At 32.7% G+C, this 6,540-nt stretch overlaps 1 long non-coding RNA gene across 1 annotated transcript; it reads right to left on the bottom strand.

Moving 5' to 3' along the window:
- Positions 1-2,974: 2,974 nt before the first annotated feature.
- LOC123528599 (uncharacterized) lies at positions 2,975-6,075 on the bottom strand. The gene is made up of 3 exons (XR_008369979.1): positions 5,852-6,075; positions 3,843-4,043; positions 2,975-3,241 (listed from the first exon to the last, which is right to left on the bottom strand). It is a non-coding gene; the product is annotated as an uncharacterized LOC123528599 (long non-coding RNA).
- Between the last annotated feature and the right edge of the window lie 465 nt (positions 6,076-6,540).

Below are 6,540 nucleotides of genomic sequence, written 5' to 3'. Positions count from 1 at the left end.
CGTTGGGATAGCGTTGGCATCCATCTTTGGCCAACAACGCAACAGAGTTGGCCCAACGTTGGACCAACCGTGATAGACGAAAAATGCTGTTGGCCCAATGGAGGGCCAACGATGAGTGTAGGATATCAGTTGTTGGCCCAATGGAGGGCCAACGATGAGTGTAGGATACCAGTCGTTGGGCCAAAGGTGTACCAACCGTTGGGCCAACGTTGCGCCAATTAGCAAAATGGCGTTTGACCAACGTATGACCAACCATGATAGACGAAAAAATGCTGTTGGCCCAATGGAGGGCCAACGATGAGTGTAGGATATCAGTTTTTGGCCCAATGGAGAGCCAACGATGAGTGTAGGATACCAGTCGTTGGGCCAGTGTTGCGCCAATTAGCAAAATGGCGTTGGACCAACGTCGGAAATCTTCGTTGGGCCAACGAAGAGTCTGCCGTTGGCCCAACGTTCGGCCAACGCATGTCTGCTATCTGGGTTACAGGGTGTGCGCACTATCAACTGAACTAACCAGCTCCTGAAACAATTTTTCCTTTGTCACAATCAAGTCCTATACCATAATAAACTCCCCTGCTATATAAAACTCGTCCTCTAGTTTATAAAACATCAGTCAAATTTTGTGCACCTAGTTAATTGAACAGATTGAATAAAATGTGCAGTCAGTCTACTGTAGGGCTCAGTCTTGGGGACCCTCTTATACAGAACTAGTACTCTACCAACTCAGCTAACCTACTGCTTAAACAAAATCTCAACTTTGTAGTAATCAAATCCCGTTGCCTCATAGGCCTCAGTAGCCAAGTGGTAGATGGGCCACCACTTCAGTGGGATATTGTATTGTTCAGTCTCTAGCCATGTCAAGTGATAAGTTATTACATAATGGCATGATGTTACATACGGCTCTATATACCAGCTTGTTTATAAGTAATCACTCATTAATAAGCATTTGGAAATATTTTGTTCTGCATTTTGCAGTGCTGTTAACTTTTAACATCTATACTTTAGATATTTCACATTTAGCAAGTGGAAAATTGCATGATGTAATTGAATAAGCAGAAAAACTGATGGACACAAAGACAATGAAAAATATTTAAGTTCTAATAATTTATTAAAGTTAACAGATATTTTTATAAGTTGACAACAGTTTTATTCATTTATAGATAAATATGGCATTTCATAATTTGATCAAAAATATTGGTTGAACATTTAAAGTACAATGTTTTTCACATCTTTCCAAAAATATCAGAAAGTCTTAACTCTATGCTATTGATAAAATTTATATTACCAGTAAATTGTTAGATTTCAGTATGATTAACAACAATAATTTTAAGGAGAATTTTATATCTCACTGTCATTGTCTTCTCAGATAAATTTGAAAACTATGAAATGCCAAAGTGTACATGTTTTCATTTCTTTTATAATTTTCATTTACTGTTCCAGTTCACTATGTTCCTTTGAAAATGTTTATAATATTAACTTGTTCACATGTTAAAAGTTATGTTGTTGACTGAAGCTGATGGTGTTTCTCTTACTGATGAGTCCTGGAAACACTGTATGGGTCACAAAATTAAATTGGGACGAAACACACCTGACAACAGATGTTGATAAAACAATCAATTGCATTTATAACCAACTGAAGATAAAAATAAGAAAATGTTATAACTTAATTCCAAAAAAACATTTTTAAAACTTTGCATGTATTTTCAAATTTATCTGATTTTCAGGTGTGTCTAAGGCTGTTTTCATTCAAATGACATAGTTTAATAATTAGTTTTAATAGTTAAATGTGCTATTGCCTCCCTATTCCAATAAAAGAGTGCATTGTGATGAAACAATGTTAAAACTATTAGTTAGTTAACCAATAATAGTAGATGGTTTTGTAGTTAACAAAAACTGCCACTCAATGTCAATTAAAAGAGAAAACATTAGAAATGACTTAATTACAATTACAAATTATCAAAAATACAATGTGTTTTTTTTTAAGTAAACAGCTTAAAGGCCTACACTATGTAAATTTCATACAAAAACCTCCTTTAACTTTATGCAACAAACTTTCCAAAAATAGAATGTTTATCAGTTGGTTAGAAAAGTACTACAGATACTTTCAATGATGCACATGACTTTATACTGCACAAGCCAGAAAGGGAGTTAATCAATAAAAACTGATTTAATATTTCAGTAACATTTTCACCCATGCCAATCTTTGACACATACATGCAGTAATTAAAATTCGAAAACAAGAAATTAATGTCTCTTATATTTCTAACTAACAACCTGGCAGCCACATTTAAATTTAATGTAAACAAAGATAATGCCTTCAACAATGTGTATCTATCAGCTATATTGTTTTGTTTTTTTTATATAATTAAGCTTTTTCTTCTCTCTCACCTTACTTTTAATTCAGTTCAGTTTTATAAAGTGTTTTGGGGCAAATTACATATATCCAATCAATGTAGTCAACAAATGTTTGCAATTTCAGTTGAATGGCTCAAGCAGTTTTAACCCTTATCTTGCTTTTTATGGTTGATCCTACCTTTGCGACAAGTGTAGATCTGCACTGTTCGCCATTCAGTCAGTATCTTTTGGTTACCACCCCTTTTAACACTTAATAATACAGACAAACTGTAAAACGGACAAGTACATTATAGAAGTTTAGCAAGGGCCTAAGGGTTAAAGTTATATTAAATTATATAGCTAACTGTGTCCACTGTGCACCCAAACAAGTGTGATAATTGCATGTTGGCTAGTTTTCAACAGTGTGTGTGTTTTTTTTAATCAAGCTTTATTGTTACAGCTTTGATTTTTTATGTAACTTGAAGTCTACACATTTAAAGCAAATACTTTTTTTCATAAACTACATCTCATTCTTACCAATATGTCACATCTTGTGATGGAACCCTCTTCACAAAATGTAGTGAAAAAAAAAATTAAATGTTGAACACTACAGTTTCATTACCCCATTACTTTTCTTGAGTCCTAATGTTTTCCTAAGATCTTAATCTTTTCAGCTTTGAAGACACAATATGACTATTTTTGTTTAATAAATCAACTTTCTCAGAATCTTGATGAAAGTCTATACACACAAAAATGTCCCCTGTGCATCTTTTCAGTAGTTTAGAGTCAGATTTCTTATATTCTTTAAATAAAATGTTTTTACATAGGCCCCCACTTCCACAGTATATCTTGCAGCTTGTTCCTTTCACAATATTGTATTCAAGGAGACATCAGGAGGTACATCAATCTGAAAAGGAATTGTTTTTTCTATATTATATACAGTACACTATCACAAATTTTATTTTTGCATATATATTTATGCATTTATGGAGTGAAATTTCCTTTTTTTGTTTTTTGTTTCAATATGATTCAATTTTGCAACAGTATTTCAGTCATGTAATGGTGTTCAGTTAACCTTTTAAGTGTTCCTGCATTCTTTACTAGAAATGACTTGTGCTCACAGACAACTTCCCATTGTAAATGAGTAAGAAATGGTGGACAAATGACTCAGACATGTTCTTCTCTCAAACTGTTAAAGACATTGCATGCATAGCCAAAGGATCTGAAACTTACATTTTTTCTTGATTCATAGTCTAGTGCTTTATATTCTGAGCTAGGCATGCAAATTATCATAAGTGAAAGTTTCAAACCAAAGCAATACTTGGTTTGTAAATGAAGTGCCTCCATTCAGTGTATCAATTTGGTATCTGTATTATGTTGCAAGCATGATTTTATTTATTGTTCTCCTTTTTTTCCTTTTGAGTAAAATTAAAATCTTAGGCATGGTTTGAATTATAATAAAGTTTGCAAATTTAGGAAACATTGAGACTAACTAAGTCAATACATACTATAGTCTATACTTGAAATCACAGGCCAGACACCAGTACATGTACTGCCTTAAGTTCCATCAGTGTTTTGAAATGCTGGTAAATGGTCATAGAACAACTCAGAAAGGATTATCCACTGTCATTAGCATCTTTTGAATCAGCACATAGCTCAAGCTTGACCTCTGTATAATAAGCTGAGGATCTTCATCAACAGGCTGTGACCTGATATAAATTAAATAAAAATGTTTGTCTGAAAATTGCTCTGTAACCAGGTTTAAATATATAATTTATTCCATTTATAAGAAGGAATATCAATCTTTAAATTACACAAAGATTTTGATAATATAGAAAATCTTAAACACCAAGTTTGAGCCTTAGGTATACAAGATCAATGGTTATTGGGTACATAAACTTATAATTATTAGCAACATAATTTTGATATCTACAAGAATCTTTAAGTTAATAAATTGTGTGTTGGTGTGTATTATATAAACCACATCATAAACCACATATAAAATATATAAACATATAAAACTAAATAGCATACTTTGAAACATATGCATTGACAATAAACATTTAAAACCGTTATCAAAATCTGTGACATTTCAGGGATGCCTTACAACTGAAACAGCTTTTTCTTTCATAATGATTTTCAAAAAAAACAACAACATATATAAGCATTTTACTGAGGAATTTTATATTCTGTCTCTATTTAGATCTACAATATACAGAAGTGTTCAGAAAAAGAAGGAAAAGCTTTAATATACAAATATATATTCTACTGATTGAAAATTTCCCATCATAAAATGCTATTATACTGTCATACAGATTTTCAAACTTCTTCTGTTTCAAAAATATATTTTGTTACCATGCTTATGTCAAAAATAGTTTTCATATAGTCCTGTCTCAAGTTCTGAAATATTACAAACCTGCAACATTTAAAAACAGGAATAAGCTAGGCCTATATATGACACCTGTTGTTTGCATCTCAAGTGAGACTAATGTTTATACTATTGTCTAACATAACATATTATTTAAGAAGTCTGTGTGTGTGGGGGGGGGGGGTGAAAGTGCTGCAAAAATGTAATTTAAAAAAATGGAACACATTTCAAACTGAAAGTGAAAGTAGAAATGAAAAGTAGAACTAGGATCATGTAAAGCCTTTGAGACCCCCTCATGTAGATTTTCATAAATGGAAATTATACCTGCCAGACCAATAATATTCATAGTACATATACACAAGTAGCAGATACTTTCTATAAAGGTCACCTTGTTTGGTTATACTTTGTATTTTGTCTTAAACACATGTACCTCTAACTGTCCACATTTTATCTTGTAGAAATGTCAATCTTTTTTTTTTTTTTTTTCAACACATTTTTTTCTCTAACTTTGTTTTTGTTGTGTGTCTAACATACTTATCTAGGTAATCTGGTTAATGAAATATAATTAACTTTTATATTTTTTGAAATATTGCATTTTTTTTTTCATTTTGACAGCTCTACCTACTTTCACTTCCATTTTGCATTTTCAAAAAAATGTACATGGTTTGCAGCACTTTCAACTCACAGAGTACCTGGCGAAATACGTTAGACACAGAATTAATTTATAATCATGACAGCAATGACAAAATGCTTTGGAAAAAGAAGCTTGATATCTTCTACAAAATAGAATGTGAGTATTTTGAACAAACTGTGTTGTTCAAAGTTTGAAATGCCTATAGTAGAGAATGCATAGCTATTTATGTCCCTGCAATCATTGATATGAATACACTAATTGCAGTAATTAATATGTGAATCAAAAAACAATATATACTTACGGCTGCATATCTGATTCCAATAAATATATGCCCGATAACATAAAATTGTCACACGTACTTGTGAAAGAAACATATAGCTGTGTTTACGTAATCCCATATTTGGTAAAGAAAACACATGCAATATGACGTAGTACCCTCGACTGTGTGTTTAATTGGTTCAAAAGTGACAGGTTTGAAGCTAAATAATTATAATATTGAAAATACGCTGCCATACCTTTGTACAACAGTGTACAAACATACAATTTGGATATATCCCGAAACTGTACATGTTGTTTATGAACATTTCTCAACGCTTCACCTCGTCTCAATAAATGAATAAATCCACTGCCCCCAACTATGCACTCGTGTTCGTGGGAAAGTTCACGCGGCTCCCTGGATGTTTGGCCGCTTATGTCTTAAAAAATTACGGCTCAGCTGAGAAAAATCTCAAGACTTGAGAAAAAGTTTAGTGAAAGACAACTTGAGAAATTTCTCAGCTGAGACAATTCTCAGACAATTCTGAGAAAATCTTAAGCTGAGAATTTTCTCACTTTGAGAACGTTAGTGAAAGCGGGGCCAGATCACGATATGCTGTAAAAACAGGAGTTAGGGTTAGGGTATTGTGAAATTTGTAACCTCTTATATGTTTCATTTTTTATTTATTTGGTTGACTGCATTTATCATTTTATTTTTATTTGCATCCCCCTCCACACACACACACGTACACACACACACGCGCGCGCACGCACGTACACACACACATCATTTTGTTTTGAAAACTATCCTTTAAACCTCATTCAATGAGTTCTTTAAAAATGTCTTAGACAACTAAAGCACCAGCAAATTCTTTAGTTTTAGAGTGTGGCCACCGAGACTAAAATGCTATAATCCATAATCTTGATTTTTATCGCAGATAAGGGCAAT

Source organism: Mercenaria mercenaria, chromosome 2 (assembly GCF_021730395.1).
Source record: "Mercenaria mercenaria strain notata chromosome 2, MADL_Memer_1, whole genome shotgun sequence".
In the NCBI taxonomy this organism is placed as follows: domain Eukaryota; kingdom Metazoa; phylum Mollusca; class Bivalvia; order Venerida; family Veneridae; genus Mercenaria; species Mercenaria mercenaria.
The sequence above is the reverse complement of the archived record's forward strand: the minus strand, read 5'-3'. Positions and strand labels throughout refer to the sequence as shown.